General features: G+C 38.5%; 1 protein-coding gene across 1 annotated transcript in view; it reads right to left on the minus strand.

Moving 5' to 3' along the window:
• The window catches only part of LOC149289279 (dystrophin-like), an 874,963-nt gene that overhangs the window by 127,517 nt on the left and 725,172 nt on the right, over positions 1-22,274 (minus strand).

Genomic DNA, 22,274 nt, shown 5'->3' on the forward strand with positions numbered 1-22,274 from the left:
GCTAGACTGTACCACAGAGATACAACTAAAGATAATGATCGCAAGTAAGACTATTGAGCCCATCATGTCAAAATGTAACATAACTTTCTCACTAAAGATGTGAGATTAATAGTGCTATAACCAAAAAGAGACAGGTTCCAGAAACAATTGGTTGTCTTACTTTGTGCTTAAGAGATAACAATGAGATGAAAGACCTGGAAAATACCTCCATTTCCCCTTCTGCTCTTGTCTTCCAAATAACTGACGATAAGTAAAAGAATGAGATGCGGTGTGTAAAAAAATGCACGTGTATGTCAGACACGTATGTGATTAGGCTCTAGTTTGTCAGAAGACACGTAGACAAAATAAAAAGGTGCACATTCCATTACTTTACAGTAGCGTGTGATTCTAGATAAAAACACTGCATGGGAAGTGATAAGTGAATATACTTGCAAAAATCATTTTATGAAACACATTCCAAAGTTCTGAAACAGAAAAAGATCACAATACTATTTTGAAGATGTGTTATACCCGCTTTGTACACCCTTCCACATGCTGATATTCAAGAGAGTATGTATAAGCATACATGCAAGCTACATTATCAGAATTATCCATTAACATCTAAAATTTGGAAGTTGGGCTAACATTGTAATTTGGAGCACATGAACAATTCAGTTTCAAAAACAGGGGAAGCGTGTAATGATTTGGTCATTAAATTTGTAGGAATTTGACTTTATGAGAGACCCCTGTGGATTTTTCTTCAAGGTTTACCAAACTGCACCTAACTTTGCCCATAAACATACAGTCAAATGAAGACCAAAGTGTGCACATTTCCAATCGCTAGCTCACTCTGTTTCCCTTGCACTCTCTCATGCTCTCTCTGACTACCTTCCACACCAACCGTTTCTGCATCCCTGTCTCCTTGCCTCGCAGCTCTGCTTCTCCTCTTGCATCTTGTTCTTCTGTCTTCTTTCTTCATTTGCTGCTCTGTGGACATGGCCTCCCAGTGAATTTTGGCAGATTGGTGATGCCTCTGGGCGCACCCTCTCCCCCGATTGGCAGAACAGGGAAGAGGGTGTCCCTGTTGCTCCGCCCTTTTGCAGAAGTGCACAGAGAGGCCATAATAATGGAGACAGATTTGCTGAGAAAGAGAGGTGCAGAAACTCTCTCAGCTAATCTGTCTTCATTATTCTGTCCTCCCAGTAAATTTACGCAAAAAGGGCAGAGCCTCCGAGGACACCCTCTTTCATGTCCACAGAGAGCTGGACAGAAGACAGAAGAACAAAAAAATGCAAGGGAAGAAGCAGAGCTGTGGGGCACGGAGACAGAGACAAGAAAGTAGTCGGCGGAGAGGAAATGAATACACATGCAAAAATATGAATGAGAGTGAAAAAACGAAATTTTTGGAAATGAAAATTCGGAGCTCTTTGCTCATTTTCTATCAGATGGTTCATTTGAGGAGACTACAGTGCTGCATTAAAATCACAGCTACCTTGCTTTATGTAATTCTTCCTGGTTACTCTGCTCATCCTCACATTGAGGTTTATGAGAGTTCTACCCAAAAGGAGTGTGGCTACTGTCCTTCTGTTCACCAGGATAATGACATTTCAGCAGGTCTCTGTGGAAACTCATACAGCTGGGTCCTATAAATGCCTTTATGCACACAACCCATCTAGTTTCACCTCTTATGAAATGCATCCACATACATTTTAACACAAGCACATTCTGTATACAATCACTCACGCAACTGGTCAAAATCTTGAAAAATACACATGTAGACACAAGGATAGAAATACAAAACTGACCTTTTTTTTTTTTTTTAGCTAAAAACATAATTACAATGGAAAAAAAATGTTTAAAAGCATCGTATTTGCATAAAAGCCAAGTCATATTTCAGGCAACATGAGAAGAGAAGAAAATTTCATTGGTCCTGTGATCACTACATAAACATCTTTGACGTGATCGTCCTTGAAATGATATTCAGAGACGAGTGGATCGGCCAGCCGCATCCACCGCGAAAACTTTCTGTCTTCATAAAAACCTTTACTATTATGATCATTCCTTTGGTAGATAACCTTACCTGATTAGTTTGATAGCTGGATTCTTCTTGCATTGAACTATACTTTGTAAAATGAAGACAAAATAAAGAAAACAGAAAGGCTCCACATCCCTTTCCTGATAATTGTTGGAGACTGTTTCCATGGCAAAGCTAATTTTAACATGGATGCCTCTGGACTTCGCATGAACTCCCCTGTTTTAATTTCTGCAAATGTCAGTTACAGAATAAAAACCTACTGATGACTGGTGAGGGCACAATGTTCCACTTTAATTAGACTAATAAGCAATGCTGATGCATAAAGTACAGGTTTGTGAATTACTGCAAAACCCACGCTGTCAAAATGAATTACTGCTGATGAGGGTTGAACTGTACAAGGTTTTATTTTTTCAGAAGAACCTTATAAATACTTCACCTGAATCAGAACTGAAAGTCAACGGCAAGGTGTATTCTGTATTTTTTAGAATGTCCGCTATTTTCACCCACCTTACGAGGCATTCAATTTAGCGACCCATGAATAGCAACAAATTTATACTTAACAAAAATCAAAACATTGAAAAAAAAATCCCTTTTAATAGGCAGCATAACGGGTGCTTCCATCCAGTTTTGTGACGGGACAACAACAAATGCCTCCAATTGTTAGACTGACAAACTATGGGTGGTAAAGGCTTGTCATGACGATATGAAGACTCTACTGTACAAGAATATTATGTAGCGGCTTTTGTACCTTTCATATATTCTCAGCTGGCATCAGGTCTGTGCTGAGTTGAATGGACTGATCTGTGAATTTAAAGGGACACTCCAGCCAGCACATGTACTTTATTGTATATGATAGCTGAGTGGTCCCTTTAAATTTTCATGATGTACCCCCTGCAAACGCATGGACAGATCTCCACATGCACATGCACAGATTGCATTCTTCTTCAATGGAGCTGTCAGGGACAATAAATTGTCCCTTTAAAATAAATAATTTTACCTATACCTCCTAAATATCCAAAGAGGAACACTGTGGTTGTAGGGCATGTGGTTAGATGATGGCTAGTGGGCAGGGATATATTAAATATGTTATGCAGCTGTGCAACCTATAGCAATTTGTATACCTGAGTATAGAACAATTATGTATTCTTAAATTTATAAATATATTTCTTACTGATTATATGCAAATTATTGCAGGTTTTAGAGGTATTTTTAGATATTATATGTAGAAAAAAAAAAGAAATTTTGTAGTACAAGAAATATTTTGTAATATAGTTTGTGTGAGAAATTATGGGTGTGTATAGTGTAGTCTAAAATCACTACTTTACTTTATTAAAAACAGGCTTCCACGCTTGTTATGAGGGGAAGGGCTTAGGTCTTAAGGTATCTTAATACTAGAAACGTCCAATTCTTTTAATTTGAGACACAGGCTAATTTTGCACATTTAACTTTGTTTCCATCAAGATCAAGAATATCATCGGGAACATTCATTTAAAGCATTTTTTATTTTCTTACTTTAAGAATATTTTTACTGCACAGTTTAATTGTTTTAATAAATCTATGTTAATTAATACCACAGTAGAGATTAGTCATTTCTGCACTAGGCATATTGATGGATTTCTCTCTTTTTTTTTTAAAGTATTTCTCTCAACTGACATATACATTCTTATCACATCCACAGTAGCCAGCAGATGCATCAGATTGCTGTAATGATTTGGCTCGTATTACAATTGCTACTTCGGTGCAATAAGCCCAGGTAGAAAATATTTCTCATGGAAATTAACAGTGCTTGGGCAACCACACCAACAGCTGGACCTTCCTTATCTCAACTTTTACAACATGGTCTGCACCTGCACCCCACTTCTTGCCTAACCATCTTTTTTTTATAGTAGGAACGACATCTGAATAAATTGTCTATCCATTATATATTTTGGGAGAAAACTTGAATTACTCAAGGAATGAGTGACATAAAGGTTTAATACATAATCAGTTTTAATAAAATCACAAATTCAGCTGTAAATTGTAATCACAACTGTAATAATTGTAATTGCCCTGGTTTCTCCCAGAGGCTCCGGGTGGGAAGCCACTTCTCTGGGTCACCACAAAGAATCTCTGGTTGGTGGAAGTGGTGTTTAGGCACAGGTCGGGGCTCTGTGCAGGCCAGTCAAGTACAGTATATATATATATATATATATATATATATATATATATATATATATATATACTGTATACACACACACATACCCTCCTTAATTCTTGTGTTAACATATTAAAAACATCAGCTGCATTAAACAGAGTTTAAAAACACCGACATTCACATTTTTCCTTGACTAGATGAGCTGAGTTATACTTTCTAAGGTATCAATTTGCTTGATTTTAGGCAGAATTGGATTTTAGCACTTTAGGACATGATTTAATAATAATAAAAGACTGCACTTTATTTCTAAATTGCAACCTATATGATAGATGGTAAATGATGGCTTAAGATTTTCTAGCAAACAATGGAACAGAACTATAAATAGAATTTTTAAGGTCTGTGACCTAAAACGCTTGGTAAGTACATGAAAACCACACTTCATTAATTTTGGATTGCATTGCTTGATGTTGTTTAAGGCAATGCAAATGTTATTACAGAGTGCAAAATGATATCTTTAGGTTTTTGAGTGCAGAAATGTTATATTATGTTTAGAGAAACATGTTTAGAGAAAGTTTAACTGTTCTCAATATATGCGTTAAAATAATTCCCTACATATAGATCGATAGGCTCCCATAACAAACATTGAAAAAATAATCTGAGTGCAGATTAGGACCATGAGACCCATAGTCTGCCTATTTTCTGCCTATTCCTGATGTAAAAATGGGGGGGGGGTCAATAGCAGAATTAGAGGCCTGGGATAGAAAGTGAAAAAGGGTAAATGACACCCATAGAATACAGTATATATCCTCCGAAACGCAGGTTGTATGTTGAGGCTACAGGGAATGAAGCAGGCACAGATCTGGTCTAAATTGCCTTGTGGGTAAATATTTCTTGTTTGAAAGTTATCCTTATTCCCTCACTTAAACCTAGATGATCACGTGACTCGGAAACCACCAGTTGGCAGCACTGCATATATACAAACTCTTTACCTATTGATCAACTAACTTTACTTTTATTAGTGTGTCTGAATGTGCTTTCTGACCTCTAGTGCCCTTTATACAAAAGGAAACCCTTCCGCAGCTTTTGATGGCTGTCCTTTTCGGTGTGTGACCCAGGTCGTGCAGAAGAAAACCAGGCACCATGCTTCAGCAAAGGTGTATGATCACATACAAAAAAATACTGAACGATAACAAATATTTATCTAATTATAGATACAGGCACAGTTTTGCATAAGCTATGTATACTAGATTTTCTCAACCTTTGGCTTTCAATACCACCTGTATACAGATGACACCCAGATTTACCTATCCTCATAATCTCTCTCCCTCTGTTTTAGATTGTATAAAGGACTGCCTTGCCTCTGTCTCTAACTGGATGTCTGCATGTTTCGAAAGACCCAATCTCTCTAAAACTGAACTCCTCGTCTTCCCTCCCTCCAATGTTACCGAAACAGTTTCCCTCAACGTGAATGGTGCAATCATCTCCCCGTATCCTCATGCTCGCTGCCTTGGTCTCACCTTCGACTCACCCCCCACACTAAATCAGTGTCAAAAAACTGCCGTCTCCATCTTAAAAACATTGCCCCGATTCGTCCTTTTCTTACACAAGATGCCACCAAGGCTCATGTCCATGCCCTCATCATCCCCCACCCTATAACTCTGTCATAGCTGGTCTCCTTCATATCCATCGTGCCCCTCTACAATCCACCATGAATCCACACTCCTGCCTGGTCTCTCCGCTCATTCAATGATCTCATCTGTCTGTAATCTCCTCTCACTTCTAGTTCTCATTCACTCTAGCAAGACTTCTCAAGGGCTGTCCATATCCTCTGGACTGCCCTTCCCACCCTATCCATCTTTTTCCCTGCCTTCAGCCTTTCAAAAAATCCCTCAAAACCCACTTTAAGGATTTCTATGAATTTACACATTGATGTCCTTCCTCACATATTTCTTTGCTCACCTTTCCTAGTCCCTCTCCTGCAGTACTTATACTAGTGTGGCTGGTCCATCAATGGCACTTTTACCTCTTGTGTAATACACCCTAACTCACCTAACAGGGTCCTCCTCATCTGCAGTTTCTGTAAGTGAAATTGTTAAGTTATATATTACTTGTTATGTCCTCTTTACCCATTGTACAGCGCGACGAAATATGATAGCATATAAAACAATAAATAATAATAACAGAGTCTTTACAGGAACGCAGCACACAAAACAATGGTTTTCTAGGTCATTTATAGTACTTGCACATTAAGCATGTTTTTTTATCTCAGTAACATTCCAACTTTAATGCCTTGCTTAATCTCTCTAGTCTTCCATTTCTTAATGAGAAAAGTCTCTGTAGATGAAACGGATCAGTTCACCAAAAATCAATAACGCTTTTTTAGTATCAGTCCCTGTGCATATGAGTGACACATTATTTTGCTTACACCAGGCGGGTACTGACTTGGCAGGATGAAAATTCGGATTATTAAAGAGAAAGTCAACAAAGCTCTGTGTGAATAAAATGCTGGATCAATGTTTGGTTAATACAAGGTTTTTGACGTCTGCCATTTATAATTTATATTCAGAACCGAAACCAAACATTTAAATTGTTCTGCTTACAGTACTGATTGACACTGTCAGCATTCCTTAAACATTAAAAAATGTTTCATACTAGGCATAGGCAAGGTGTAATTTTAATAATATCACTGGCATACTTGAATGAAAAATTGGCAGCTAGGTTTGGTGCTGATACCCCTGGCAGCTTATACTGTATAGCCATATAGGCAAACATAGTGACACATACATTTCTGAAAGTGTTCATGTGGTTGTTTTAATGTTGGGTTGGTCCATAAATTATTTCGATTTGCTGAGGGGGTTACTGTGGGCAAATCGGCCATAAACCTTTCTGTTTTAATACAATGTGGTATATCTTAGAAAGATTAAAGTTAAGGTGTGTTGTGCCAACATAGTACCCTTAAATGTTTTATTTATGTGTATGTAATTCTTCATCCCAAACAGTTAGGGAAGGGATCCAGTAAACATGCATGGTTATTTCTTAAAATAGCATAACATTCGTATCCATGTAATTCATAATCTAGGCTAGAGGATGAAAACATTTGGCATCTTTGTAGTAATAAGTGTCGTTTTCAATAAAGGACTTCCTGCAAAGCTGGCATCTGTTAAAAATATATTTTCTTCAGTTTCTGCTGTATTCTAATTCGAGGAGGTAGTTGTGCACCGTCCGTTAACGCATTATGTGGCAATTGTGTGGTAAAAGGTTTAACCAATCCCTTCGGCACACAAAGATTTCAAGGGTATCATGGCTCTCAAGGGCATAATGTACCTTTTATTCACACGTACATATCCTAAACGTTTGTATGTAGAAACCACAGGCCGTGGTGCAAAAATTGCCCCGACCCCCCAACTTCACCAAGCAACATGTCCCACAGTGCCGCCTTAGCCCTCAAAGAGCTTGTGAGTGCCAACTTTGCCCCAAGAAACTTATCAATGCTACCCTTACCCCCAAACAGCCTGCCTGTGCCATCGGAGCCCCCAAACAGGCTCATATCCAAGCTCACATACAATTTTACAGACATCCATGCTTGCATACACTTATACATAGACATCCATGGTCACGTACACTTATACATAGACATTCTTGCTTTCATACATGCAAACATATTAAACCCCCTCACCTCCCCTACAGATTTAAGTGCAAGGTCACATGTCATAGCGTTACATGACCCTGATGCGTTCCTGTCTCCCCATGCCGGCTCAAAATTGTTTGGAAAGGGCCCTTCCAACCGGCACAAGAAAACAAGTACAAGTGGCCCCCTAGAGTTGTGACTGCTACGACCCCTGTAGTTATGCCACTGTATAAATTAAAGAGAAATGACCAAGTAGAGATTATGTTTTTTACAAAAGGATAAAATGGGCAGACTAGGTGGGCCAACTTATTTTTATCTGCTGTAACATTACATGTGTTTTAAATGTTCTGCACTTTAAGGAAATGGTCCTGGCATTTAATATTAAATAAATGCTCCTCGACAATGCCTCTGAATCTCATGTTACCCTCTCTCTATTAAAACTGTCCAGAACCGATCTGTACTTGACACTACTTTATACAGACCAGTTTATAGTCACCTTTAAGATGAAAAAAATATATTGCTACATGTAAAAGAAAGCGTTTTCTACCTTAAACAAAATGTTTAGTCCCAAAAATTGTATCTATAATGCATGTTGGAGTCCACCGTGTGTGCCCAATGGCCAGTCCTGGCCTACGTATAAAGATGTCACAAGCGACACACATGTACTACTAAAAGCCAAAGCACTTTGTATCACATCCTCTACACAAAGCTATTGAATGGGTGTTAAGATCCTGAAGATGATGGGATATATCAATTTAGATGAGGTTGTGTAGCAATAATGTTTATTATATACATCTACATGATTCTACAATACTAAGGTCTTTGTTGACTTAACAGTATGGATTCTATACTTCGTTCTTACAGAGGCTTTAGATAAATGCATCTGCAAATCTCATAATGCCAAAATGCCAAAATTGTTGTTTTTTTTTAAGTACTGAAACAGGCGGGTTCAATTCAATCCAATTTAGTTATCCTTATAAAGATTTATTGAAGTTGGACGGGCCTTATTATTAAATAAGACACAAAGATTGAGTCACACAATAGAACAAAAGCAAGTTTTTCTTCCTCACAGGTATGATCCTATATGGTTTTATGAGGTTTTTTGTATGTAATGCCTTTAGAGCATTGCGTAAGTTTGACATTGATGCATTATACGCACTGCAAAATGTGTAAAAGTTTCTGAGCTCTCAGAATTAAATTGAAAGAAAGGAAAAAAAATGTATGAAAATATACATAGTTCAATGGGAGGAGGCATCATGTTTTGAGGTTTTCTACTGAAACTCTTCTGCATGAGGCTTGTGATTTCTGAGTAACAGGAATATTTATCCAGCCACAGAGTGGCTGCATGAACAATAAGTGTATTGTTCGTGTATTGTTGGTGTACTTCAACCATTTGGATGGTGGTCTGCAATATGGTATGTTCTTTGGAAGCCTATGTAGTGTATAAGAGGACTTAAAAATAAAATATCTCATACACTAGCAGACTTGGGAATGGTCTCATGAACTGGTGGACTTTCTTAGTTGCTCTTTCTATTTACTTTTAGTAAATTAATTATACTAGCTATTGAGAGATGTTAAATAATCACTATGACCAAACTACCATGATGGAGTGGGGTGGGGTGAGAGGCAAGTCCAAACTGGGGTAACTATAACATCAATGGGTATGCTCACCAGATTATCACATTCATCCTGCTATCTACTCGCCCAACCAGAGTCTCCCACTAATGGTAACCTGAACACAACTTCATTGATTAAAACATCCCCTAAAATTGTAGTATAATAGAAACCTATTTTACATAAGCATCATTTCTGTAAGATAACAAACTGTAGCTTTACACAAAATAATGTTTCCTACATTTCTGTATTTATCTTTCTAGAATTGCTGCATACGTTAACCAAACTATAATCTCAACACTATGGATGCCGTGCTCAATGAATGTTCTGTAATGATATTTGATGTTATATTATCATTGCGCTATGAGCCTCGTTTTAATATAACCTTCAGAATAAATGCAGGACATTTAGTCTTCCTTTCTACTGCATATCCTTATAAGATTAGCTTCTTTCATTTCTATGCATTTAATTTAAGTAAAATGTTAGAATAAACTTCTTATCATTGACATATGCAAGGATGTATGGGGACATAACTGTCTCAGTCAAATGTTCAAATTTAAAGTACAGTTTAGCCTATTGTTACAAAAGCGTATAGTCTGTCATTTGATATGATAATGGGGTTATTTAATATATCCAGTGACTTTACAAGCTATAACATCTATTATGGATTCTGATCTATTTATGCAGGACTAGCGCCATGACTAGATGGGCCGAATGGTTCTTGTCTGCTGTCAAATTCTATGTTACATTACAAGCTTCTAACTGTCTTCACTCATCTGAGTGCATCTAATAATCAGGAGCATAAGTAGGTGTTTGGTAATTATCTACAGGTAAAAGGATTGTGTGGTAAACATCCCTGTTGAAGAAGACTGATGATTATCTGACAATAGTTGGTGGGAAGGAAAGAAAAGAAAATCACTTGCATAATACAAGTACCCCTATCTGTCCTTCTGTACTAGTCTTTTTGTAATGGCATGACAGAAAATGTTTCCTCGTTTCCACTGGGTAAACCTTTCAGGGCCACGGGGGGTGAACAATATGCTTTTCGTACTTGCAGCGCTGCAGTGGTTTATTTATGGTCTTCAATTTATGTTCATCATCTTACAGTAGGTCAATTATTCAAAAGTAGAGCTATCTCTGCACAAAGAATGAAATTCTTCTCCCATCCTTACTTTATGCCTATTTGCTTGTTAGAATACAATAAATTCCATTAAATGGCTTAAAATGTATACAATCTTACATTATAACGTGTGCAGTGATTTATTGCTGCTAGACTTGTCCCACACATTAGCTTAAATTATATCCTTTTATCTAATCAAAGTGATTCATAAATTTCAGGGACGCAGGAGGCTATTTTTAATCTTGATCCTAAATGATCACGTGTGCAGTGACAGTCCATTGCTGTTATATTCTTATTATGTGCAGTATTATATTTACATTTTTTTAAGGCATATCGGAGTCCAATTTGCATGGTTTGCAATATATTTTCCTGCATGCAAATGGGTGCAGGCATTCCTTAGTCAGTAGAGTACTTCTGTCCTATTTTCCTTCTTACGTGGCCACAGCTAATGAGACAAAGAAGCATTAGTATGTACTCCTTGTACATGCTCAGTAACACTACACTGAGCAACCACTAGCAAGTCACTAAAACAGCAACCAATCACATGTGTGCTTGAAAATCATGCATGTTCAGATAGCATATAGAAAAACATGTGTTAAGATAGCATTTATGTGCTTGGCAGCTGCTATCCTTATTGATTTCCAAGGGAGTTCAGATCCCATTGACTAGAATGGCAGGTCCACTGAGCTTGTGTAAGAAATATATAGTGGGTATGTTCCCTGTTTTTAGTAGAGGTATATTGAGGAGCTAAATGAGGCAGAAGGAATGCCTGCACCTACATGCAGTAAAATACACTGGGGCACACGTAAAAATGTCCAATATGCAGTTAATGTAAAATAGGACTAGAGTGGTCATATTGTGTAAAAACAGGGTCTAAAAGGCATTGTAGTATAGTAAGGCTTGGAGTGTCCACTTTTATCCATTTGAATTCTTTAGTTATAGAAGGTAGTGTGAAACAAGGAAAGAATACTTTTGTCAAGGACCTTCAGTATTGTATGTCAAGTCAGCTTGGTATTTTTTGGTACCTTTAACTCTTACTGTCCCTATAGTATTAGTATCTGTCAGTCTGATGATACCTACCAAAGGACTATGTATAACAATTTTTGGCCAATCAATAGGTTTTAGTCACTGATTCCACATATGAGTTGCAGAACGAAAGAAGATATATCACTTGTTAACCAAATGACTAAACCGTCATGGTCACAGACTGTGCCTTTGATATTATCTCCAGACCCTGGCTAAATGAGAAGACCATGCTTGGCTGCTAGAGTAGGAGGAACCTCAAAGGCAATATTAAGAAGAAAGTCTGAACAAACTCACAAAAGCAACAAACAGACAATTTTTTTGTATCCATTACAATTCAGAACAATATAATACAACATAAAAAGTAAGGACTAGCAGTATCATTTCATGCTCCAAGGCTACCTTGCTCCTGGGACTCATGTATGCCTACCTGCCGGAATCAAAGTCACTAATTCAACTGGCCGTTTAAAAACACTAGACATAAGGTTGCCGTGAACATATATAATCGTTTCAAAGATAATTTAGCACTTTATAAAAATGTGTTGAGCCTAGAAGGCCAAATTGATTTTTAATCTACATTGATTTGTTCTGTATCACAGTATATTTTGTATCTGCCATCAAATTCTATACTTTATATTATTTTTAAAATCTGACCTATAATATCTGGGATTTTAATCGATTAAGCTGTCATGGTAAAAAAAACATATATATTTATTGCAGATTTATTTAGCTCTTCCTTTAAATGAATAACCAGATCACGCATTTCTGCTGGGGATAAATGTCTACTCCTTGTGACAAACATCTTCTGCTACTCCTGTATTTACTTAAGACATTTGCTATGTTGTTACTTCATATAAGCCTCACAAGATATATGGAGAATATTCCCTAGAAACAAATTATAAACTGATGAAGACTTAAAGGGAATTTCCATTAACTGGTGCTTAGTACAGATTTAAAATACATTAAAAGTCATTGCCTTATTAGGGAATGATTTCCTAAAGCCAAACTAACTTTAATGGGAATAAGTAAGGTTTCTAATAACAAGGAGCATGGTTACTGAGCTTGCAAATAGGATTTCCCTTACAAAACACAACCAGACATGAATATTACTCTTAATGTAATAATGCATAATGTAAAAGGTAATCTGCTATGTTATGTACAAATATAAATGTTAATACAGCTCTTTCTTGGGGTGAAAGTGATCAAATCAATGATTGCTTAACAAGGTGAACTTTAAATATTTCATGAACACGCAAAAGGGAGCAGATTTCAGATTCAGATGAGAATTAACTCTTGTCTATAGGTTCCAAACCACTTTTGTTATAATGGGCTTTCTGTTTAGCATGTGGAAGACAGGATATTAGTGTTGTTTGGGTGATATTTACACATCTAACATTATATTCAAACTTTTAAAACAGATGTTGTAGAAGTGAGATTGGGTTATATCATAATTTTAATAGGCAGTTCTGTAATTTTCTTTAGCGTAGTTAAACCACTCAAAAGCAAGATGTAAAACAATAAAACTGGAGAGAAAAAAAAAAACCATAAAGGATGACACAGAGCTTCTGGATGTAAAGAGGCTCATTGTGAAACAATTTTATAAGCCATTCATCTTAAACACAGAGATGCGTTTTGTAGACTTTTAACATTTTAACGTTTTTATATCTTCTGAACTTTAACATTGGAACCACGAGTCCTGTGACATTCCATCACAAGGAGTTCTCTCTGTAGGATTGCCCCGGAATGGGGACCCTAATGTAGTGCCCAAGCTCGCACTGTTAATGTACAGTTGTCCTTAGAAACTGCGTTTCTGTAAGTTTTTTTGTAAGCCGTTTACCATATTTTGTAAACATTGCTAATGTGCATATTCTCCAAAGACTTTATCTCCTGCAACATGACAATCAAGTCTAATAAAAAGAGACATTGTTGATTGTTTGACTGTTCCTTTTTGATCTTGTCTGCATATCTGTAGTTGCACTGTGTGGCTTGAGGCTTAGCAAAATGTCCTGTTGTTACTTGTTCTGCTGATTTATGTAGCAGGCTTAAATTATAGAAAAAACAGGTGGTGAGGCAACATGATGACTTCAGCAGGCAGCGAGAAATCAAAGAATAAAAGCTATTGTTATTGTATTTGCTATTAAAGCTTAACATCGAATTTATTTTGAATTTATAAAATCAATAGTATTCTGAAATTCACAAATCCAGTTCCCTCTACCCTCGCTAGCCAAATTAAGATCAGACTGGCCTTTGGGGAAGCCAGCAAATGAGTTATAGGCCAGTGCCGGATGGAGCCTGATGCGTACCTTTATTGTCACTCATGTGGCAGATCGTGCCCTTTAGTGAGCGGCCACCAGTTGGATACTCATGCCATTTTTTTATCAGCTGCTGGCCTTTAAGTGCCAGGACTGATTGAAATCCCGTTTGGCTTTGAGTCCAAGAATATGTTCACTGGTCTGCATACATACAGAAAATGGTGATCTGTTCACTTGTAAAATCATTGAAATCTGCAAGTAGCAACATTTTTTTTACACAAATTTCATATTTTCTCAAAATACTCTGAAAAGCAAATGTAATGTATATTTTACATAGATTCAAAGATTCCAGCATAGCAGGAATCTGAATAACTAGATACCACCATAGGATGACCAATGGACAGCTTAATATTATTTACACAATGAAGGAACGAGTCCTCGGTATCAAACACCTAGCAGACTGCCGATGTTTCCCATAAACTCGTTAGATATTAAAGCATGAACATCTAGATAGCAGAAGAAGTAACTAGGGAAAACGATTAACTTACACTGAGGTTAAACGTGCTACCACACTGTGCATAGAATGGGTCTATTGAAGGTAAATAATAACTATATTGTCAGATACTATTGCAATAAGAAAATGTGAACTGTCAAGTGCTTCTCAAATACACTCTTCAGTATTGTGCATTTAAGACACAGATGACTATGTTCTTTTGGAGGTGCCCATTAAGGGTATCATACTCATTACCAATGAAAACTAACAGATTGCAAACACCTTAGGCCAAGTTATAGGATGCAAACCGATATACCAGCTGGCTTGCTTCCTGTTGGGTGCCGTGAAGAACTTCTGATCTGGTACACCAAGAAACTTTACTCCCTTCTATCCTGCTCACTTCATTTCCTACCCTTGCAAGGGTAGGTGAGCTCAGTAGCCTGAGCGCTGTTTCAAGACCTCAGTGGTTTTTTTTTTTTTTACATCTGACAGTTTCTAAAGTTCGTTGAGGGATTTGTAGGCTCCACCCTACACTAATAAAAATATAACCATTTACATCCAGGGCCGGCCTTAGGGGTGTGCGACCTGTGCGACCGCACAGGGCGCCATGGTTGCAGGGGCGCCTGACCGGGACTTAGATTAAAGCATCGGGGTTTTTTTTGTGTTTTTTTTTTAAACTTTATTTAACATCATTCATGTTAAATAAAGTTTAAAAAAAAAAAATGATGCTTAAATCTAAGTCCCGGTCAGGGGCGCCGAGCGGTTGCTTGTGAAGTTCTCGGCAACCGCTCGGCGCCCCTTACTCTCCGTGACTCCGTCGCTGTGCCGGCATCTCATGTTGAGCGCCGGACTATTCCGGCTCTCAACATGAAATGCCGGCACCGCGGCAGAGCGAGAAGACGGATGCCTCCCGCTCTCACCGCAGGACTCCGGCAACAAGGTAAGTGGGGGGGTAGTTTGGGGGGGTAGTTTGAAGGGGCAGAGGGGGGTGTAGTTTGAAGGGGCAGAGGGGGGGTGTAGTTTGAAGGGGCAGAGGGGGGGTGTAGTTTGAAGGGGCAGGGGGGGTGTAGTTTGAAGGGGCAGAGGGGGGGTGTAGTTTGAAGGGGCAGAGGGGGGGTGTAGTTTGAAGGGGCAGAGGGGGGTGTAGTTTGAAGGGGCAGAGGGGGGGTATAGTTTGAAGGGGCAGAGGGGGGGTGTAGTTTGAAGGGGCAGAGGGGGGTGTAGTTTGAAGGGGAAGAGGGGGGGTGTAGTTTGAAGGGGCAGAGGGGGGTGTAGTTTGAAGGGACAGGGGGGGTGTAGTTTGAATGGGCAGGGGGGTAGTTTGAAGGGGCAGAGGGGAGGGGTAGTTTGAGGGGCGGTAGTTTGAAGGGGCATGGGGGGGTAGTTTGAAGGGGCAGAGAGGGCGGGTAGTTTGAAGGGGCAGAGAAGGGGGGTAGTGAGGGGGGGCGCCAGAGGAGTAGTCCGCACCGGGCGCCACAACGCCTAAGGCCGGCTCTGTTCACATCAATATTAAATCTGCATCTTTTATCATGTGGCAACAAAATACTTGGGAGGCCATTTATGGCACTAGAAAATAAAAGTCTAAATATTTCAATAAATGCTCGGCAATGCTTTGTAGTTTAATAAAACAGATTGGAATGTAAAATTTCATTGTAAAGTTCTCCAAAGGCATGGATTATCCTACTAAAACAGACTATACTTAAATTATATAAATGATAGAAAATGAATGTTAAAAGAGGTGGAATTATATTTGAAAAATTGTCTACTGCGGCAAACGCAATCTTAAAAATACTAGAATTCCCATGAATACAAATTATACCTATTAAACAGTATGTTGCACCATAATATGCTTTAAAAGAGAAAAAATTTTAAAAATACAATTTTTTGCTTTGCATAAAATGCAGACAATAGCAGCATGTGTTCCAAAGTATTATAGTAAAATATAAAAGCTATGTAAGAATAAATTAGAGAAGAGAATTAACACATTGACTCTTAACAGAATGAAATGGAGCATCAGCTGCCAAGAGTGATCTACCTATTCAGTGTCACTGCTGCTAGCGACACGACCAGTGGGTATTTCTGCAGAAGTACTATGTATTTCCTTCGGGTTTGAAATGCGTAATAGGCCTGTGAAAATGTATTGGATTAGACAAAATCTTAATGCCGTGGACTTTGTAAAACAGCTAAAGCTTTGTACAAAAAAAAGTAATTTCCTTTACAAGGTGGCTGACAATTCTACCAATGTCCTACTGAGAGAGAATGGTTTATTTCATTGTATCCATTGCTGTCTGTGGCCAAGTATAGATGCATTTGTGTGGGAAATTCCAGAACAATGCTACAATTGGGCCTGGTACACTTTTGTACACAGATATCTTGCAGCTTGTCATCTGTAAATAATACTAACAATCTCATTCTGAATACATACCAGCCAACCACACCAATTTAAGAAGGATAGTCCCATTTTTCAGGCACTGTCCTGCCAAACTGTCCTACTGTCCTGGATGATGTGCCAGTTACGGAGTTTGACTGGCCCATTGAGCTGTGAAATCTTGGCTTTAGTTTAAAGACTCCCACACTCAGCTCCCAAGTGACTTCATTTTGAGACAATGAAGCCGTGTACTTGGACTTGATGTCATATCCCAACTTTCTGCTTCAATGCGTTGCGAGGGGGTAAAGAAGGTACATGCTTCTGCCCTCGGCCTCGCATCTTCCCCGTGATCTCTGACAGCCGGGGAAGGTCTGCGCGATGGACGCAGACAACCCCCGCTGCTAACCGCACCTCCTCCCGGCTGCAGCGGAAGTTGCGTACACGAATCGCGTAGAGCTCTACACGCTGCCCGGACTACACACCGGGGACCCAGAAGCTCCAGTAAGTTTGGAGGAGGGAGGGGGAGGGAGTGTTAAATGGGGGGCATAAGGCATTTCTGGAGGCAGAGTGCTCTGTGAAATGCCTTTTAACCCCCTTAATGCCACTCTGCCTCCAGAAATCCCTTTTTAACCCTCTATACGCCACTCTGCCTCCTGAAATGCCTTATACCTCCCTATATGCCACTCTGCCCCATAATATGCCTTTTAACCCCCTAAATGCCAGAGTGGCATATAGGGGTATAAGGCAATTCTGGAGGCAGAGTGGCACATAGGGGGTCAAAAGGCATATCATGGGGCACAGTGGCATATAGGGGGTATAAGGCATTTCTGGGCCAGAGTGGCAAGCCAGGGGGCAGATGTGCATAACTGGGGGGGGGGGGCAGGTTGAAAAAAAAGGAAATAAAAACAAAATATTTTATAAAAAAAAAATTGTTCACATAGTTTACATGAATTAACATTTACTGGTAAAACTTTTTTCCTATAGGGTCGTCTTATATTCAGGCTTTTTCTTTTTTTCATAAATTGATATTCAGATTTTGGGGGGTCGTCTTACAATCAGGGTCGTCTTATAATCAAGCAAATACGGTATATTGACTATAGTTAAAAGTATGACATTTCAAAAATAATATAAATCTTTTTCCACATTTGTGATACTTCTGGTGTTCATCAAACACAGGAAATCGATTTATGCATGAAATAGGTGTTTTTTTTACTATTCTTCTAACTTCTTTTTTGTTCATACAAACTATATTCTCTATACAAGCTATGAAGCCTATAGATACTTTATTCTATGAAACCGGTAAAGTTCACTTTTAATAAGGTTTGGGTTCGGATTTGCAAGCCAGTTGGCTCTGTACAAGCTACTGAACATTGTATCATAGCCGTAAAGCATACTGTCTCACTGTGAAAGACCACGTGGCATCATTTTCTTTGAAAGAAAAAAGATATAGCTCCATGTAAGCCATCCAGAATGTCTCCACAGACATCATAAACATCTCTATTGAAGACACAAAACAAATCTCTCTACCAATCACAGCACATGTGTCTCTCTGTACTAGCCACAAGACATAGCACATATATATATATATATATATACACACTATAAACCATATCTGTAATAAGTGTCAGTTACTTCCACTTTATATTGGATGCACTATAGAAAAAACACTGCAGAGGTAACCTAAGTGAATTGGGGCTGACGCACCCAAGAGAATATAGCAAAAGGCAAAAAAGGTGCATTTGTGCTGCAGTGAACTTTCGTTTCCAGGTATAATCTGACAGTGATTTATCTGATCATCCTCTGTACTGTCTGAAAGTTTCATAAATCAGTTGCAGGGGGAGCAAAAAAGGCAGGACAAAAAATGATGCTTCTGTTAAAAAAGTGGGCCATTGTGTCAATATATGTACAAAGTATGTTGTAATTCCGCCCTATATACAGTCTGGCAGGGATATGCAACCACATTGACACCGTTGACTGGCTTAATTTACTGAGAGTTATAGATCATAGGATGTTACCTTATTTTTTTTTCTGAAGTTACCTTACCCTGAACATTGATATAAAGCTAGCTGGAAAATTTCAACAATTACCTCTCTATCCAGTTGGTTCACCTTGCTGAGATGAAAGCACAACAGTTTGCATTGAAATCAAACTACTAAGCAAAATAAAAAAAAACAGTCTTATTTCATTATTTCTCCATTTTCCCCTCAATCTGCTAATACGGAATGCTTACACTAAGAAAAGCTACAAATTACGAAAAACTGGGATTTACAGTTTCTCGTTACACACTATATTTAGATAGCCTGGGGAAATGTATGCAGTTGCATAATTCCGCTCAAAGAGACAATAATAAAACCATTAACTATTTCCCATTAGCTGGGATCGCTCATCAGACTTCAAGATGCCTCCGTGGTGCTCCGAAAAGCTGACTTTGGTTTTTATTCCCTGTATTTTGCACATTGTTTTTGAAGAGCAAAGAAAGAGGGAAAAAAGCAAGACTGCTATTCCATGACTAATAGTTTTTTTATAGGGCTGATTGGGAATTATTGTTACTGGCCAACTGCCGGCACTGTTAGTATTGTCCTCTGAAATACAGATGTGCTGCCCAAACAATATTTCACGGCTGGCAGCCGCAGTTACACCAAGCGGCCCACATAGTGGGAATAAACTTGCAATCCAGCATAGGCATACAGTAATTCATGATGGTAAAATCAACACACGCAATTTCAGACGGCAGTTGAGTTATGGCGTGCTACTGAGGGCTTTACAACTGAATGTGCAGTTTAATGCACTGCACCATATTCTAAGAGTAGATATTTCAAAAATAATACATTCAAATTAGATGACTGGAGAATAAAACATTTGACTGCTGTTATATCATTATCATGTGCCTTCTGTTATTGAGGACCAGCAAGAGAGCAGAAGTGATGATCTCAAAGGGCCCATACAGAAGGCCAACAGAAGCTTGGTTTTCGGGGGGGAATTAGGGCTGAAACCTAGTAGCAGCTGCTCGCCATGTTGTTCTGTCACCCCTGTTTGAAAGCGTATGGACAATGCTATTCAAAAAGTGATTGCCATTTCTTATTGCAATAAAATGCTTGACTGAAAAAACGAAATGAATACTTATACAGTATATCACAGCATTAGTACTACCTGTTGAATACTTATACAGTATATCACAGCATTAGTACTACCTGTTGAATACTTATACAGTATATCACAGCATTAGTACTACCTGTAGGATTCAGTCACTGTTTTTAGCTGACTACCTCCTGGCATGGCACTGCCTGTCTCCTTCAAGGTCGTAAACGTCTGATACCACAAAGCGTTGGTCCCCGACCAAATAGCAGCCTAGGAAAGACGTCATTATATCACCTCCTCCACACACACCTTTTCTTAACTTTTAGGATGCCAGTATAGCATAGATTTCTCCCACTGCATTGAGGAGACTTCAGTTGCCCACCTGGCAAACTCTAGACCTGCTTCCACATCTTGTTGGCCACACTCGATCCAGCCCAGCGTTGGTAACATGTGACAAAGATGACCACGGAGGAAAGAAGCCTAAACTGTTTAAACTGACATGATAGTGAATACAGTATGTTTTTTTTAGTGCAACACAGTACAGGGCTCTATACTGCTATATATCAGTACGAGCAATGATATAAGGCATACCTGGGAACTACCTGTGAAGAAATCTGTCCTAGGGGCTCTGGGTTAAACTTGGGGAGTTCCCGGGTATAAGCCAAGGCACTTCGGCAGAGCAGATGAAATCCTGCCACAGGGCTCTTTTAACATTATATTTCAATTATCTGAGTATACAAATTTCTGTGTTAAAAGTAGAAATGGATGTAAACTGTCAACATGATACACACTATGTTAATCTCTCAATGCTAGCAGCATTACCTATGGTGACCTGTAGAAAGATAAAACAGTATGCATACCAAGCGTTACAATGACATTCGTTTCCAGGAGTGAAATCATTTATAGGCAATATATACAAAATCATTTAGTAGATATTTGTCCACTGACAAATTTAGTCTCTCCAACCCAAGTTCTCTGATCGCAGAAACAGTTGATATCAGTTGGGTCTCTGCATGTAGAATTCATTAACCACAGTTACTGAATCCTTAATTAATTGTCTTTCATCTTCCGTTTACACAGGCATAATTCATCTTGGTTGTAAATTTTACATTAATGCCTCAAACAGTTAAATACTTTCCTAGCTACATAATAGGAGATACGTTGCGGTAATGAGGGAAATTCACGTTGCTTTCCTGCCAAGAGACCAGATTCCCATTGGCGAAGAGGGCTATTAGCACAAATCAATACATGCACATCAATTTATTCAACAGGTCAACACTGGTGTGTAAAATCAGATACTTTTCCCCCTAGGCAAATAGAACTCATTCTAATAATTATGAGGCTGTTACCGGCAATTCCGATTTATTGTTAAAACATAAGAGTTGGAAGATATTTTCCGCTGACCTCTGGCTCATTGCGTTTTTGTTTGTTCACAGGTGCTTGACAGATAATAGCCGTCATTAAAAGACCAAGTAACTGTCTTTATTCTGCAGCTTGTCAATAAATGCGACCCACACTTTACGAATAAGTCCATTTAGTGTAGCAATACAAGCATCCAAACCCATGATCTGTGAATGCCAATGTTAGGCACATGCCTTTCACATTCGACATAACAACAACAGAATATCAATATCCCTAAACATAGTAGGCTTAAGAATATCAAGACCCCTAAACATAGTAGGCGTCTAGATGTTCGTCCAATATTCTCGGGACTTTCCATAGAGCATATTAGCAGTACAGGACACAGTTTGCAATTATATTATCCCTCTTTAGATGTCACGGGACTGCACTTAGGAGCAGAACTCAATCTAAAGCAGAACAGTCCAAGACAAATGTTATTTCTGAACAACTGAGCTTTCAAGGGACTACGCAAAAGTATAAAAATTGAGTTTGATGGTCACATAAGTTACTTTAAGGGCACATAAAGGACCAATGTGTGCAGAATGGAAAATGGACAAAGTATGTTTTTAAAAAAAAAGATTAAAATATTGCGCTTGCTCACGGTATATAGTACATAAAAAATATAGTCCAATCCCAACCGAATCCCTTTAAGGAAATCAAAAAGTATGTAATTTTATTTTAATTATAGTTGTTATTATCTATCTGACATTCCAGGGAATAGCACTTACACATTGTATTGAGCGTTAGAAATGAACACATACATCAGTGTATGCTCATTAGATTACCTCCAGTAGAATTGTTCAGAAGCAGCTAATGGCTCTAACCCCTAAGTGGATCTATCACATAGTGTTTCATTTATATCCGTATTATCAAAAAAAATGTTTCTCACATTTTACACAGATAAATGTCAAAACAACCTATTGTTTAAGCACAATTCTAATCATCTTTTGGCATGGGAAACCAGATGGATAATGCCAGGTATATGAATTTTTAAATAACATTACTCCGGGGAGTACCCCAAGCAATTAGGTTGCATCATTTTGTGAAAAACAAAAACCTCTCCATAGCACTCCTAGGAAAGAGCAGTGTTAACTGCATTGACCATACTTAATGAAGAAGTGTGCCCAAAGGAGAACACGGCTACAAGCT

The sequence above is a fragment of the Sceloporus occidentalis genome, unplaced genomic scaffold, assembly GCF_023333645.1.
Source record: "Sceloporus occidentalis isolate IW3139 unplaced genomic scaffold, rSceOcc1.0.p SCAF_47, whole genome shotgun sequence".
NCBI classification, from domain to species: Eukaryota; Metazoa; Chordata; class Lepidosauria; order Squamata; family Phrynosomatidae; genus Sceloporus; species Sceloporus occidentalis.